Raw genomic sequence first — 18069 nt, 5'->3', positions numbered from 1 at the left:
GCAATGGGGCTGTATTAGACATGAGGCTGCTTTTCTTGTCCACCACAGATGGTCAATCAGAAAGTTTAACTAGCATGCCTCTGATCCTTCAGTAGTACTGATTTATTCTGTCCAATGTGAGAGGTTTGCATAATTCCTTGTACCTATGCATCATGTGATTACTGGGTACTTAATGCAATTTACGTAATGAGTTCACCTCATTAGACGTGTCCTATAAAAATCTAACACAAATATTGAAGGAGAAATGTCTATTCTAGACAAGCAGTAAACCTTTGTCTGAAAAAAGTAAAGAAAAGGTTTTACCCAGTAACTATATCCCTTATTGTTGGACCAAAGCCTTGGCTCAGCCTCTGCTGCCTATCTGCCCCCCCCTCCGCCCGGAACCCCTGCCCCATCCAACCCCCCCTGTTCCCTGACGGCCCCCCGGAACCCCTGCCCCATCCACACACCCCTGCTCCCTGTCCCCTGACCGCCCCCGGAACTCCTGCCCCTGACTGCCCCCTGCCGCCCCATCCAACCCCGTCTCCTTCCTGACTGCCCCCCCGGGCCCCCTGCCCCTGACTGCCCCCCTTCACCCCATCCAACCCCCTCTCTCCTTCCTGACTGCCCCCCCGGGACCCCTGCCCCCATTCAACCCCCCTGTTCCCTGCCCTCTGACCGCCCCGACTCCTAGCCACACCCTCGCCCCCTGACCACCCCCCGAACTCCCCTGCCCTCTATCCAACCACTCCCTGCCCCCTTACCGCGCTGCCTGGGGCACCGGTGGCTGGCGGCACTACAGGCGCGCCGCCCGGCTGGAGCCTGCCCCGCCACCGGGCAGCACAGAGCACTGGGTCAGGCCAGGCTCTGCAGCTGCACTGCCCCAGGAGCTCACAGCCCCACCGCCCGGATCGAGCGAGCTGAGGCTGCAGGGGTGGGGGGACAGCAGGGGAGGGGCCGGGGGTTAGCCTCCCGGGCCAGGAGCTCGGGGACCGGGCAGGACGGTCCCGCGGGCTGGATGTGGCCTGTGGGCCGTAGTTTGCCCACTTCTGTACTAGATGCTGTAGATACACATAGTAAAAGACGGTCCATGCCTACACTCTGAACAGACAATATAGATGTAGAGAGGGAGGGAGGGGAAACTGAGGCAGAGAGCAGGGAAGTGAGTTGCCCCAGTAGGGCAGTGGCAGAGCTAAGACTAGAATCCAGATCTCCCATCTCCAAATCTGGTGCTCTGTCTTCTGGGTCACTCCTAGGGTTGCCAACTCTGACTGAAGCTATTCCAGGAGATTATTTTTCCCAACATGATGTAATGTCATTTTCTTAAAATATCCTATTAAAATCTCCTGAATTGCTTTCAATAGGCACTGGGAGACGGATGCCGATTCCGGGAGACTACAGGCCAATCCTGGAGGGTTGACAACCCTAGTCACTCTGCCCACCAAGGGCTGCTTCCCCCGCCATCCTTGTACCTTCAGAACACTCCACCCCACAAACACATACGTGTTTATAGTGGATGTTTACAGTAACAAACATTCACACAAGAAACAAACAGCTGACAGAGCAGAGGGTTCTGCATTAACCAGATTACAGACTGGTTGGGTCTCTCCATTCATTTCCATCCGCCCTGCTACCTAGAGAGTGAAAGGTCAGAGTGTCATGGCAGAAGAAAGCCAGAGCTAGACTGGGATTTTGCATGGAGGGATGGTCTCAATGGAAGCTCGGCCAGTTGGAGAAGAGCCTAGTGGAGGAAACTGCCTCTTACGTACCTTTCATTGATGAGACAACTGTGTTTTGCTGGGGTTTAAGTGTCTCCGTTTAAAGTCTGCCCAACCAGTACCAAACAAAAAGGCACTGTTTTGATTTCAAAGGTGTGCTATGCTCTCCATTTTTATAATCATGCAACTCAGCCAAAAGACAGTCCGCCAGGCTGCAGCTGGGTAGTAAGTTTTGTCTAGCTCTCTACAAACAGGCCAAAACATTGTCATGGGTGCCCCATGTTAGGAATCGGAATGCATATTTAAGCAGCACAATATGCCTGATTTTCAGAGGAGCTGCGAACCTGCAGGTCCTATCGGCTAGCATGGAAAAAGTCAGGCAGCTAGCTTATTTAGGTGCACACCTTTAAGCACCCACATTTTAAAATCAGGCCCATACAAACACATTACATAATGGGAGGCCTTGGGATATTAGTTTTATCCTCATTAAATTAAGAGAAAACTGTGAATCCTCCCTGTGCTGAGGCCAAGGCAGTTGAAGTAGGTCCATCTTCTTCCTCATTAACAGAAACATACAGATACGACACAGTATGTGATGCACACACAAGATGTCCATTTCCTTAAACCTGAAGCGAATTCTTTCTTGGAGGCTTTACAAACCAGGACCTGGTTCTTTACCACCTCCACCAACCACTCTCCCCTGCATGGAACGCTCTAGAGAAGGACGTACATGGAAGGAATGAGCCAAGATTAACACAATACCTTGTCAACTAAATAACCCATAATTGCCTCCCCAGGTTTGAAACTGACAGTTTTATTTTTAATAGAATCAATTCAAAAATCTACTACTCCATTAACCAAAATTAAAAAAAGAAAATCCCATTATTCTTAAGTATTTTCATATGCATTTAAAGCTGGCAGTTAACCTCTGAATCCCATTTTTATTTTGTTTTCATTAGTTCCTCCAAAGTAGAGCTCAATTAGTATGACTGTCTCTTAAAGGAGGAGGAAATTGGGGGGGGGGGGGGTTCTTCTCACCCCAGGCAGACCAGAATTAGTGGATACCAGCAGCCTGGAGGCCAATGGCAAAGCATCATCACAAACCAGTGTTAAAGAGAGAGCAAGAAGGCATTTTATGCAAGGCCTGGGGGTACATGTGGGAAATTAGGATTTCAACCAGCACGGATAACCATGTTTCCCCTCACTTCTTTCTTGGACAGAAACAATCCAAAATATGTAAATGCAGGGGGAAAATGCACATTCCTTTCTTCTCTCAGTCCCCCCTATTTGCTCTGTGCAATGGTGGGTAATGCTCACAGCTGATTGTTTCAGAAACTGTGGTGGGAGTGGGTCAAGGGGAACGTCACCAGAGACTGGATATTTGTGGCCTGAAAGATCCCATGCTGCCATTTTTCAACATCCCACACTGCACAGTAAACGTGCAGGAGTCCAACACTTGGCATCATTATTATAAAGTGTCTCATTCTCGGGGAGGGGGAGCACTGAGCATATGAAAGATTAATGCACAGCTTTGCCAAAAAGAGTCTACATTGTTTTTTAAAGCCTCTAACTAGTAGCTAACAGAAAATGGATTATGTTAGGCCGGATGTCAGGACTTCTCAGAAACAATAAGGGGTTGTGTATCTCATACCATCCTCATTAAAAAGATTAAAAAGTACTTCCTATAGAAAAAAATCATATTTTTAAACTGGAGCCATAGTTTCCCCCGGCCTATAATGTCTCCAATCTCAGCAGATGAATTTTACTGTAATGAGATGTCATTTTTGAGAATGGTTTAACATCCCTTCAAAAAAATCTTATCCCTAAACCTCATAAAACCACGTAGAGATTATTAAAAGAAAATTTACCACCCAGACAAAAAAAAATAAAACAAAATAGAACCCGCCAATTCGCAGAATCCATGACACGGCCATTTTTAAATGTGATGGAAAAGGCTTTCCAAGTTATCTGCTTAAACACAGGGTTTCTGTTTACTTCTCACTTTCATGTCAAATGAATTTGGGAAGAAAAAATTGACAGGAACTTTAAGGACATTAGTCACATTTCAAGTCCCTTTCAGATTAATGCACTGAAAGCTTTTGGGTTGGGGGGATGGGGGAGAAAGAGAGGAGGGGATAAGAACTGGGGTAATAACTGCATATCTTGATAAAATAAAATTAACTCCTAATCCCCCAACTTTTGATCGCACAGTTCTGCGGTCCAAATACAGACCAAAGTCAGGAGGGGAGTCACAGTAAGAAAGGTAAAGGCCAGCACAAGTATCTGAAAGGAGAGAACCATACGCATCTCTCTCAATTGATAAGCACATTAAAGTAACCAAATTCACTCTAATTCTTCCAAGTCAAATGCTTAGTAGACGACTGATCATCATAAAATGCAAGCGCTGCTGCTGCTTTTTCTGGTGGACACCAGGAATTCAGGTATGCAATTGGCTCTGTCCCACTGAAACGATATGGGGATCTCAGATTAGCCAAGGCTAGGGTGTGCTTCATGGCTGGGAAGGATTTAACCAAGTATAACAAAAATAATATTCCAAGTGATCCACCACTCAGCCTCTCGATAACTTCCCTGGAAGCAGCTTCTGATCATTCAGACAGACAGTCTATAAAAACCTACATGAAAGACATTATTAATCTTGTTCAAAACTGACAAAACCCAGGAGAATCCAGAGAAAAGAAGCTTCAACTTGCTCATCTCATTGTCGCCGAGTAAACACTACACATGCACACTTTAAAAAAAAAAAAAAAATAAGCCACATGTTAGCCACAGGGCGGGCTGGTTATCACTGTGGACTGGCACATGGGAGTCCAGTAGCAGATATGCTGGTCTGGGCTTTCACTTCCCCCTCAAGCAAAGGCTTGCACCCTGCAGAGAGCTGTCAAGGACCAAGGGGAAGAGACAGACCTCTACTGAGGACAAATACGAAGAAATCGCCTCACAATATATGTAACTTCATTCGACGCTTCCTGCCCACCAGCACACTCCGTGATTATCAATGTTAACCTCTGTTAACACTTCGCTACCTTTTCTCTGCCACTGTGGAAACGGCACATTGGACTCTGCTGCACCAGAGCAATACGGATCCCATCTATCCGTGGTGCATTATGTTCCAGAATCACACTCTCAACAGTTGCAATCCAAGACCCTGAGAATCGCCCCCCAGACTTGTAAATTCAGCGTGATTTAACGTGTCTGTCCCTTATCAACGTGTTTCACTGCATCAGGATTAAAGTTCCTCTCTAAAGTGACAAAGTGGGAGTAATATACAGCAGTGCTTGAAACTCCCCCCCCCCCAAGAATTCAGGAGGAAACATGTTCTCAGCTTTCCCTTCTCCTTTCCTGCCATGCAGTGTCTAAACATGCATCTTTGTGCAGCTGAGATGGTGTGGACAAGAGATGCCAGATGTATTTACGTAGCCGAGAGCATCAGTTTAAACAAACAGCAAGTTTTAAAAACTGAGAAGGATCTCTTTTCCATGCTGTGCTCTGCATAGCTCACAGAAATGTTTGCTGACAAGGGGCCACTTCAACTAGCTTCTCCAGAAGGTGCATTTGAGAAAATACTCAAGAGCAGAAACTAGCTAGCAACAGAAAGAAATAATTACTTGTAATTTATCTGCCTCTAGCTGATTCTTCTCCTTGATATTTCTTGAGCCATTCTGGTTGTGAATGGAGAGAAAAAATGATACTGCAGCTGGAGCACGCTTAACGCATAATTGTCAGTAATGGCAGCTCAGAGCCCTTATCACCCACATTGATCCAAATCAGAACGCCACGCACACGAGCTGAAACTCCCCATCACGCCGCTTCCAACGCATTACACAAAAAGCACAGAAAATGAACTTGGGAACATGCTGCCACCTAATTCCATTCGCTAAGCTTATCACAAATTAGAATTCTCAGCCTGTGCTACCAAGTCAGTTTACAAGCCAACCACATGGTACACATCCCAGGGTAACAATGCATATGAAGGATGGGGATTCAGCCATGGCAGAGAAGAACAGGATTAAACCATGTTCTCAGTAAGCTAGGGCTATGGAACAGCTTCCATATGAGGACTTTTCAGCTTGGACAAGAGACGACTAAGGGGAGACATGATAGAGGTCTATAAAATCATGACTGGTGTGGAGAAAGTAAATAAGGAAGCATTATTTACTCCTTCTCATAACACAAGAACTAGGGGTCACCCGATGAAATTAATAGGCAGCAGAATTAAAACAAAGAAAAGGGAGTATTTCGTCACACAACGCACAGTCGACCTGTGGAACTTTTTGCCAGAGGATGTTGTGAAGGCCAAGACTATAACAGGGCTCAAAAAAGAACTAGATAAATTCATGGAGGATAGATCCATCAATAGCTATTAGCCAAGATGGGCAGGGATGGTGTCCCTAGCCTCTGTTTGCCAGAAGATGGGAATGGGCAACAGGGGATGGATCACTTGATGATTACCTGTTCTGTTCATTCCCTCTGGGGCACCTGGCATTGGCCACTGTCGGAAGACAGGATACTGGGCTAGATGGACCTTTGGGCTGACCCAGTATGGCTGTGTTTATGTTCTTATGTACTAACATCCCCTATGGCATTCATTTGGAAATATGTTTTTTTCCTGTGGAGCCAGCCAGTTCATCACAGAGAGGTTACACATGGAGACATCCACTGCAGTGCAGGATGATCTACCTCCCAGCCAACACAGCATGCTCTGCTAGACAGCGTATCTGTTGCTGGTCTGTTAAGTCTAGTTTTAAAACATGTCCCAAGTGATGAGGCTTCCACCACTTCCCTGAGGCAAACTATTCCCCAGCCTCACAGATCTCATTTTAAGAAATTTAGGCTGACATTCAGCATACATTTAAATTTAATCTCATTGCTCCTGTTAAACCTGTGGTACCTCACCCACCTGACACCCATCCCAACTAGCACATTGTAGTTTATCCCCCTTTGTTTATGGTCCTTCTGCCAGTTTTCAAGTCAAATGATAATGCTGGTAGCTAAGCCAATTTTAGTTAATACTGAAAATATTATTTTCTGAGTCTCAATAACAAAGGCTTTACTAAAATCCAAATATATTACCACCCACTGCTTTCCCTTCCTTTATTAAGTTTTGTAATTCTACCAAAAGAGCAACAAAGTTTACCTGTAAAGATGTATTCTTTATAAACTAATGCTGCTTATTTGTTCCAATTCCATTATCTTCCAATCATGTAATGGTTCTCACACTCGACATCCATACAATTATTTTAGGAACATAGCAATTTCCAGTCTGGATCAAACCAATGGTGCATAGATTATTATTGTTTATGACAACAGCCAGTACCAAATCCTTCTGACGAAGGGGGTAAGAATCCCTATAATCGACTATTCCAAAATAAGCTGCTAATGGGGGAGGTTTCTTCTTAACCCCCCATCACTTTAGTGGTTATTTAGGCTCTGAAGCAGGAGAATGTATATTGCTCATAAACTTACATTTAATATAACTGTGGATGTTCTCAAATCCATACGTTTAATCCTCTTTCAAATCCTGTAAGATCTTAAACTCAATCTATTGTGTCAATGAGTTCCACAGGTTAAGTATGTATTGTGCTAAAAAGCATTACTTTTTATAGTTTTAAATGTACAGCCCTTCATTTCACTGGATGTCCCAATTTTATTGCAGAGAGAAGTTAGATTTATGGGACATTAGCTGACAGGATTACTTTTCTTTTCCGTTTTCAGTACCAAATTTGCTTTTCTTTTGCCACCTCGGCAGTTTTGCCTGAGTTCTCAAAAATAATTGTCAATGTGTAGTAAATTCAGATGTTAATTCCCATAATACTCTAGAATCCTTAACAGATGCACTGACTTGTGTTTAAAATTCGTATTCCTTTAGCACAGTGCTGCGTAAACTTTTCCAGTCACACCCCCGCTACCATTAACGGAATCTGTCTGCGCGCCCCCACCCTCCATTACTGCACGGCCGAGGCCTCCTCAGCAGCAGAGCTTGGGCTGAAAGTGGAGTTGGAGCTGGGGCTGGAACCAGGGATGGGGACAGAGAGGGAATGAGGGCGGAGTTGGGCTGGGGGCAGAGTGGAGCAGGAACAGAGCTGGAAACTCCCTCCCTACCCCTGTCAGAGCTGGCCTGGGACCCACCGCATGCCCCCCCAAACATGTTTTATAAGGTTCTCCCCACTTCCTAGCAGCCCTAACTACTTTTCTTTCTTTATTTTTTTTGCAGAAGACATTTTTAAAAGTACATTGTCTCAGCCATTTGCGTCTCGATAAATAAATAAATTAATGGAGATATCCTATCTCCTAGAACTGGAAGGGACCTTGAAAGGTCATCGAGTCCAGTCCCCTGCCTTCACTAGCAGGACCAAGTACTGATTTTGCCCCAGATCCCTAAGTGGCCCCCTCAAGGATTGAACTCACAACCCTGGGTTTAGCAGGCCAATGCTCAAACCACTGAGCTATCCCTCCCCCCTAAGAGTTCATTATACTTCATCCCATCCACCAGTGATCTCCTAAGAGTGCCGGGACTAATTCACCAGTAATTCCAGGCTACTCTGGGGATCAGAGCATAACCCAATGCTGGCAGTGCACATCAAGGAAAATCTTACCTTTAATGACAAAAAGTAAGATAGGGCCTAAAGTATGTCCAATGCGGTGCCGCTGGAGCTGCCCTTTCTCTGTAATTGTGCGGTTACACAAAACTAACCAACTGGGGGTTTTTATGGCAAATTAACTCAGCCAACAAGCAGTTAGAAATCTAGAATAGTCTTACGTGCTTTTCAGACTTTTACACAAGTGACTCACGTGCTTAAGTTCCACTGACTTTTAATGATATTTAGGCTCCTAAGTCACTTAGGTGCTTTTGAAAATGTTACCTCTTGCAGCTAAATCACAGGATTGGTAGTTGGAAAAGTTGAGCTCTTCTCCTAAACTCCGTCACAGATGCACTGTATGATCTTGGGCTTAACTTAACTTAACTCACTTAACCCCTCTGTGCCTCAGTTTCCTCATCAATAAAATCTGGCTAATCCTGAGCTTTCTTGCAGAAAGGTTGGAAGGACAAATTCATTAATGTTTGCTATGCAAAGCAAGTTCCTCAGATAGAAGGCATTATAGAAGACACAGTGTATTACCTATCAAGGAAGACAAGTAAAAGCACATAACAGGGATGTGAGGATTGAGTTTTAGGTTTTAAAATGTTCATAAATTAACATGCAACTTAGGTGTGGCCTTTGTGTTCAAAGCAAAACAGCACCGTCACCCACACTCTTATCTAGCACCTTTCATTGGTAGATCTCAAAGCGCTTTAAAAGGAGGTTGGTGTCATCCCCATTCTACGGCTGAAAAAACTGAGGCAGAGAGGGGAAGTGACTTGCCCCAAGGTCACCCTGCAGGCCAGTGGCAGAGCCAAGAATAGAACCCAGGTCTCCTGAGAGCCAGTCCAGTGCTCTACCCAGTAGGCAACACTGACCCCTAGTGGTTCTCCATTCTGCAAAAGTCAGAAAGAGCTATCAGCATGGGAAAGCAGTGTAGACACGCAGCAACAGAACGCACGAGTCCCAGTGTCTCGAAACACAAGAATTCAACTCACCTGAGTCTCAGTTGCTTGACGGTTGAGCTAGCAACTAATATTCCAAGAGTTAACATGCATGTCCCAGCTGACAGAGGGGGAAAAAATACAACTCGCCCAACAAAACAACGACTGTGTTACCGTTTAATCTCCAGTGTCTTGTGAGTGTTCCGCTCACCACGCTCTGGAAGTGTGAAATAGCCCTTTACTTCCATTACAGCAAAGGATAAACTGACCTTTTAAATAGGGCGGTAACAACAATTTCAAGAAGGCAAACTACTATTTCACTCCTCTGAAGAAGCTCGTAACAGGACTGGAGAAATGTCAGCAAAAAGTAGTTCAAGTGGTGAGGAAAATCTCAAAGGACAAACACCACACTGCCAAGATCCAAACGAGCACAGGAGTAATGCTGGAAATATGTGAGCCTGTCAGACTACTACCCTGGGGGCATTGCAAGAAATTAGCTGGAGTAAGCTCACCACCTTTTTCTAGCAAAGCACAGCCGTGGTGTCGCTGGTGAAGCAGCAAAGCCGCAGAACTGCCCGGCCCGATAACCGCCAGGCGGCCTACATTCGAATTATTATTTTGCATTACTAAGGCTCCGCTCCTGCCCTGCCCCTTCCCACCGTTCGCTCCTCTTTCCCCCTCCCCCATAGCTCGCTGCTCTTTCCCTCTCCCGCCCTCCCTGCGTGGGTCAGGACGGGCTCGCCTGCGGAGCTGGGAGCTGCAGCCGCCTGATGCAGGGAGGAGGCGGCCCTGGCTGAGTAGAGGCTGCCGCGGGCGATGACTCAGCACCTCCCCTCCTCCAGTAACCAGACTTTGGGTGTCCGGTCAGTAAATCTAACCGGACACTGTCAGGTCCCCTTTTCAACCGGACTTTCCGGTCGAAAACCGGGCACTGGTCGCCCTACAGACACCAGAAGATACAACATGCACCAGAAGGGGAGGACATACGTTATAAAGATGACACGGTTACTCAGTTTAAGACAGGATAGGAGTAGGTGGAAACATGCATTTTTTGTAGGCAAAGCTGCACATGTGGGACCTGAATGGAGCGAGGGAGGCAGCTGGCTGACTAGATTTCGGAAGGGCATCCCAAGCACCCAGGCAGGGTGGAATAAAAAAAGCACAGTGACACTCGAGCAAGAGAGAGAGCTAAACAAGATAGGGAGGATGGTATCATTGGCAGATCTGAAGCTTCGAGCGCCAGCCCCCTGGGATTGCAAGGGCTACCAGAGCTAGAGAGGCAGTGCCTTATCTCTCAAGCACATCTCTGACTTCATTAGTCACAGTCACAATGAATTCTGATGTCACAAACCCTGGATAAATCACACAGGAGAAGGCACCTGGGTACTAGGAGAAATCTACCAACAAATATACTGACAGGCAGCAATGAAATGATAATGATACCCAGGACATTAAGAGCACTTTACACTCATGAACCACTGTGGGGAAAAAACTAATCAATCCTCAACACTCCGTAAGGTAGCTCAGTATCATCAACCCCATTTCATAGATAGGTAAACTGAAGCACTGAGGTGAAGGCTTGTTATAGGCTAAAGGGAGTCCCTGTGCGAAGGCATGACTAGAAATCTGAAGCTCCTGTTGCCCAGAGCAGTGCTCAGTCCACTGGACCACACTGCTCTTCTTCTTCATAGAATGGAATTGCAGAGGGAAAAAATACAATTTAATCCTATGGTGACAAATATTCTCTCTCCCTAGCTATATTTCTTTGCATGCAGCACTGGTTCTTTAACACTGTTCTCCAAGGTGAACTTCAAAGCTTTCCAAAGCAAACTGCTTGAGCGCCCTAATAAGCGACCGGGTATCTATGCAGACAAATTATACACATGTGTAAAGAACAGAGTTGCAAAGCAGGTGCCCCTTCCCTTCCCTGCCAAGTCCTGAGTTCTAAGCTCTGCCTGTCGCCTACAAGGTAGTACCAGCTGACAATGGCAAGGCAGGCTGCAAGCCATGACTAACACTCAGGCTACGTCTACACTACAGGGGAGGAATCGATTTCAGATACGCAAATTCAGCGACGGGAATAGCGTAGCTGAATTCGACGTATATGATCCGACTTACCCCGCTGCGAGGACGGCAGTAAATCGACTGCCGCAGCTCCCCCATCGACGGCGCTTACTCCTACCTGGGCTGGTGGAGTACGCGCGTCGATTCGGGGATCGATTTCTACCCGCCGATCCGGGCAGGTAGTGAAGACAAGCCCTTAGTGTGCTAAGATAAGCTTGTTTTATAGCTACCTCATTTCTCCACCTCCCTCCCCAATTCCCATTTGCTTGTTTCACCCACCTGTTGTGTTCTGTTGTAGCCTAGTCTGAAAGCTCTTTGGGACAAGGTCTACTTTTCCTTAAGTGTGTGGACAGCACATAGCAAAAACAGTTATAGAATCATAGAAACGTTGGGCTGGAAGGGACCCCGAGAGGTCACCAAGTCCATCCCCCAGCACTGTGGCAGGACCATGTAAACCTAGACCATCCCTGACAGGTGTTTGTCTAACCTGTTCTTAAACCCTCCGATGACAGGAATTGTACATAGCTATATAGAACCACAACTGTATTATATTATAACACCTAAGTTTAAGGACTCCTAAAAACTTTCTTTGACACGATGCCTACAAAAAAATTGACAACAGTTGGGCAGCTGGTGCGCTGCGACCACCGCCTGTCAGACTGACCAATAGCATGTGTCTGTTTTCTTGTACTCCCCTGTCTGTATCCAGCTGTTGTCTCGTCTTATAAGTTACAATGTAAGCTCTTTGGGGCAGGAGTTGTCTTTTTGTTCGGTGTCTGTACAGAGCATGGGAGCCCTGCTCCTTGACTGGCTCCGGAGCACTCCTGCAATACAAATTAATGTCAGCTGCAGAATGGAGCACTCCAATAATAATTATGGCTCCCCATTTCATCAGTTGCTGTGCCTAGCACAAGCAGCCACTACAGCCCAAGTATGCAGAAAAATGTTTTGCATGTGGGTTAGGGTTAAGATTATAGATTCATAGCTTCCAAGGCCAGGAGGGACGACTGTGATCAGCAAGTCTGACCTCCCATACAACACTGGCCTTAGAACATCTCCAAAACAATTCCTGTTTGAAATAGAGCAGATCTTTTTTAAAAATCCAATCTTGATTGAAAAGCCGCCAGTGATGGAGAATCCAGCACAGCCCTTAGTAAATTGTTCCAGTGGTTAGATGCCCTCACTGTTCAAAACTGACACCTTATTTCCAGGCTCAATTTGTCTTGCTTCAACTTCCAGCCATTGGAGTGTGTTAGACCTTCCTCTGCTAGACTGAAGAGCCCACTGTCAAATAGTTAGAAAGTTTTTCCTAATATCTAACCTAAATCCTCCTGGCTGCAGATTAACAGTCCTTGATATATTTGAAGATCTATCAGATCCCCCTCAGTCTTCTTTTCTCCAGACAGGCACAAAAGATTCTGATTTCAGGAAAGGAGGGGGGTAGACAAGGAAAAGAGGTCCTGTTTTTAATGACAGGCAGCATTTCCACATTGTTATCTCTACCCACCAGACAGTCGCAAGCAAGGTGCACTCCCGCCTGACACTCCACTGGCCCCCTCTCCAGTAAGGAAATCTGTGTCCTCTCTGGTAGGTTCCACAATACTGCTGCATCCTCAAATGAGGAGAAAGGCTCCCTCCTCCTCCGAACAAGTATGGAAAAGCTGAAAGGTCTCCTGTTATTCTCAGGGCAGAATCAGAGACGCCCCCAGCAAGTCACCTAATATCAATCAGGCTATGAACCAGGGTGAAAGCAGGACCTCCCGGAGAGCAGCTGGCAAACAAATAACCCCAAAGAACTAGTTACCTCAAGTATCTGTTAATATGGGCTTATGAGTTTAGAGCATCCCTGACATCACCACCAGTTCTTCAAGCTCATCTATGGCCAGAGGAGGACCTGGACAGAGTTACGATGTCCCTGCATGATTCACACAACAACCACATGTGAAGGGAAAAATGAAATTTAAGGCAGAAACCACAGCCTTTCCAAAACTCACCCTGCAAAGCAGGAAGAGATTAGTGGGAGGAGTGAAAGGAGAATCAATAAATCTTAATCTCATTCACAATGATCTGGAGCTCTTATTAAGTAAATTAATTTAAGTTAATTTAACTCGATCATGACTCCTGATCACAGTGATTTAGTGAGGGGGAAATTGCATTAGGAAAGGCCATGCTCACTAGATAGAAGAACGGAAGAAAATTAGATCCACTTAGCAATGTGAATTAATATGGAAATAGCAGGTGTAAATTTAACCTTATCAAGAGAGTGAAAATTATCTTCATAAATTTGTAGAAATAGCCCCCAAGTTGCTTATAAATCTATTTAAAACAAAAATATTACAAAAAGTGCAGTAAAATTAATTTAAAATACACTCCCATCTATCGCCTGCAGAAAAGTCAGCGGCAGGGCAAAGTTTAATGCAATCTAGCAATGAGGGGAGAAAGCAACCAATCACTGAGGAATTAGCACTGGGTGCCTGTGGCTGAGCAGCAGCACCCCGCCCCCCCCCCCCGCCCCTGCTCACGATCCTGAGAGACACATTTGTCTTCTGTCTCTGGCCAACTGCTTCATGGGATTTGCCTGCAATGGAGCGAATGCCAGAGACCCCACCCCGTGCTGCAAACCGCAGGGTGGTTTCCCCTGCAGATGAACAGCGATACTCTTTGCAGAGCCAAGCTTTACAGAGTGTTCGGTGGGTCAGATATGTGATCCCACCAGAAGTCCATTAAAGTGCCATATAAATCAAAGGGATTACGGCAGAACTGAAGGGCCGTTCCCATCCCATGCAGGCCCTGAACGATCTGAATTTTGATCGCTGGGACTTCCCCGTCCCTACGTGCTGCAAGTGCAGCGGCCGCGTGCACCCGGTGCTGCATTTAGAGCTATACTTTACAGCACTGTGGCTCAGGGCCAAACAGACATTAAACAAATGTTTACAGTTCTCGGTACCATATCAAAGGGTAAAACTAAAAGGTTAATAAATCACCGCTGCTTAGCCACTCGACAAACAAGCTGCAACTTCATCTGAAGGAGGGCACTGCGTGTATGTGCTAAATCTAACCACTGTCACCAACACAAAAAGTTGGCCATTATCCTAGCATAAGTACCCCCTGGCCCCCACTTACTGCTATGCAGCAGCAGTCAGACACACCTGAGATCCCTTTGCCTCAAGCTGGGCTTATTCCCAGCATCATTGCGCTCATATTGGGCTGTATTATTTAGTATTCAACTGTTATTTAATATTTACAGTAGCACCGCATGGTCCAAGTCAGTCTCGGGGCCCCACTGACCTAGGAGCTGTACAAACACATGGTTCCTGCCCCAAAGAGCTTACAATTCACTAAACCAAATAACACACAATGGGGGGAATGGAGGGGGCAGAGAAAAACAATGCCAGTCATTATCACTTGCATCATCACTAGCAAACAGGGCAGCAGCGGGGAGATTTTTCAGTGGCTCTGAATTAGACCTCCTTCAAAATGAACCACTTTTTAAGAGTGGGGAAAGATTAAATGTGACTGAAAAGAGGTCGTTGGACCATCGAAACTAGAGATGGATGAGATCCACTCACTTAATCCAGATCTCAATCTTCCTCCAAATAGTGCAGGATGACTCCCTGCTAGAGATGTCTCCAGTGCTTCATCCAGTCCACTTTTTAACAACCCGAACATCAGATCTTCCCTCCTCCTTCCCCTGAGATAGTAGCTCACAGTCTAATAGATCATTTTTTTGTTCCACATCCAGGAGAATGTAATGGTCATTGGAGTATAAGACAAATGTCAGAACTACAGAAAAAGCGTTTGCCATGTCCTGACCAGACGGTCCGTATGATGGATCGCACGCAACGAAGGTAAGAGCAAGACTGAATCAGAGATTTATCACTTCTTTAAAATATAATTGTTTTAATTTGCTGATGGCACTTTATTGAGATCTGTATGAAACAACCATAAGATCTAAGCCACACAATTTAATGAAGTCCAAGATTAATAAGTATAAGATGATTCTACAAGTGGAAGCTCTCATCCAATCAAAACAGAACGATCAGATTACTTCTCTATAAAATGACTGCTCTGTTGAGTAAGACTGATGGTGTGACTCTGTGATCTCTGGTCTTAATCACTGTCTCTAGCCCCGCTCCTCCCCCATTTTAAACACAAGTCCCCTCCTCTCAGTCAGATGCTCAATCAATTAGATGTTCAGATTGCATGGTAATGAGGAGTGTATGAGAACCTGAACAGAATCAAATCGAGGAGGGACTTGTCTCTCCATCATTATGGTTGAAGCTAGCTTCCCATTCTAAGCCTCGTTTTGCCCCATCTCAATAACATCACTGATATTAAACTTACCCATTTCAAATTTGACAGGGCTCATCTTACCAAAGAGCAGAAGCTTTTTTTTTTTCCCCCTGCAAAATTTGGTACAAATACAAGTAACCTTCCTCTTTCTCTAGGGTTGCGTCTCCTAATCCTGAATTGGTCTCATGAGTCAGATTCGCATATCAAGCTTTGTGCAACACGACAACACTCCATACAAACAGTGCTGGACCACCACACAACACCCCCAAGTTGCACTGACTCTGAAAGGGATTTCAGAACCCTGACTAACCAACAAGTAGCGCTTACAGGATGCAAATCCCCCCCACCTCCGTTGATAAAATTGGGACAATTATGGAATCTAATGGTGCCACCCTCTTTCCAGGCCCCAGTTAGAGAAACATTAAGTGCAGAGACACTGAAGTGGCAGTTTTGTCCAGACCCTTCACAGAATATTTATGGTCCCAAAAAAAGTAGAAACAAAAATCAATCTTTGCTCGGGCTTTCAGATAACTGGGCAGTAACAGGGAGAATGGTCATTTTAACAAGTCTGGCTGTACCACATAAAGAAGGAAGCAACTGTTTCAACCAAAGTAGGTTCCCCTTAATGGATTTAAATAAAAGAGCAAGATTCGCTCAATACTGCTTGTTCAGGATGGAAAGATACACTCTCAGATATACCTAACTCAAGCTAGGAGGGGGGCAACTTCCAGGCTGATGGGGATGTAATTGTTTTGGTTGGGGCAAGTTTCCTGCCTTATCACCATTCACTCTAGGGCAGTGGTTCCCAAACTTTAACAACCTGTGAACCCCTGTCACTAAAATGTCAAGTCTCGCGAACCCCCTCCTAAAAATGAATATCTCCAGGGATTTTCTCCTTTACCTGAGTATAAATTATAAAAGCAGTGATCTTGGAAATATAAAATTTGTTTTTATGACATGCTTATTACAAACTATTTATTATTATTATTTATCATTACAGTATTTTTATTACATTATGAAAACAGCAACACTCTTCCAAGATCTCGCTTTCGTAACTTGTATCACTTTGAATAAGCCTGTTATAAGACAAGGCTCCTATGTTTCATCAAGGAGTATCAGATGTGAAACAGCATGAAGGTATTTAAGAAGCCAACTCAAAGAGTTCCTCCTACATATGCATTCAGGTCTTGAACAGTCCAGACAAACAATGCATGTTACGTTACAACAAAGCTTAAACTTGTTCTTCATCATAATTTTAAAAACAATACTAGCTGCCTATTTAATTTTAAAAACAGCAAAAAAATATCCACCTCCGTTTCCATTTCTTATAAGGAGTGTTGAAGTTTAAATCTCCTCAGTGTGATAGATATGCTTGCTTTGCTCTGCTTAGCTCTTGGAAGTCCAGGGGCTCCGGGCTGCTGGCCCGCAGCTGCCCAGGGTCCCTAGGGACAGCTCTGTCCGCCATTAGGGAATTTTTTCCGAGAACCCCCTGTAACATTTCATGAACCCCACCTTGGGAACCACTGCTCTAGGGTCATGTAGTCATTGCAAACAAAATCCCTGCAGATGCACAGAATGATCTGACAAATTGCAGTGTGAATAACAGTTATAGTGGACAACACAGTAAAGAACCCCTTGCTAGTGGCGACAGCTCCAAACAGAAGCGATCAGTTTAATCCCAAAACAATGAAGCATCTGGACTTAATTTAGTAAGCAATTTACATTTAACACTGGAACAAACCTGAAAATAATTTATCCTGAACAGTTTGCTTGGCCACTATTTGTCCTGTCCTCTCGGTTATGATTAAATGGCATTTTATTACTCTGCTCCTCCCTCTCTGTGAAGCTACTGCCAGAACCAGTGTCTACAGCCATGACACTGATGAGAACTTGACAGATTCGATATTATGATTTCAGGGCAGAATCAAACAGAAGATGAGCTATCAGGACTAAACCTTCACTTACATGCAAATATCTACCATTGTAACTACCAACAACAAATTATGAACCTGTGAAATGCAAAGAAATTTAAGGCCTGCTTTACACTACAGAGTTGGGTCGGCTCAACTACAAAAGTTTCACGCCCTTTGTGATGTAGTTAAACCTACCTAAGCCCTGGTGTAGACACTGCTAGGTTGGTGTAACAATTCTTCCATCGAACTAGCTATCACCTCTCAGAAAGGTGGATTTCGTACAGTAAAGGAAAAATCCTTTCCGTCGCTGCAGTAAGTGTCTACACTACAGCGCTCCAGGTGTGCACTGCAGAGTTTCTAGTACAGACATACATTAGGCTAAAATCTCAGGGTATTTGCAAGTTCGCAGTATACAAGCCCCTCTTCAAAACACCAATAAGAGATGTTCTAATTGGGCCAGCCTAGAAGTAGCACAAGGATTGATTTGACTGTGTGATTTACTATCGCGGAATGACAGTCATGGGTATTTGTGGATTCTATATAGAAGATAAAATATGAA

At 45.0% G+C, this 18069-nt stretch overlaps 1 protein-coding gene across 1 annotated transcript in view; it reads right to left on the bottom strand.

Annotated features, from left to right (window-relative positions):
• ZC3H3 (zinc finger CCCH-type containing 3) overlaps positions 1-18069 on the bottom strand; it is a 358737-nt gene that overhangs the window by 196109 nt on the left and 144559 nt on the right. The window lies entirely within an intron of this gene.

This window comes from Emys orbicularis, chromosome 2, assembly GCF_028017835.1.
Source record: "Emys orbicularis isolate rEmyOrb1 chromosome 2, rEmyOrb1.hap1, whole genome shotgun sequence".
NCBI classification, from domain to species: Eukaryota; Metazoa; Chordata; order Testudines; family Emydidae; genus Emys; species Emys orbicularis.
The sequence above is the reverse complement of the archived record's forward strand: the minus strand, read 5'-3'. Positions and strand labels throughout refer to the sequence as shown.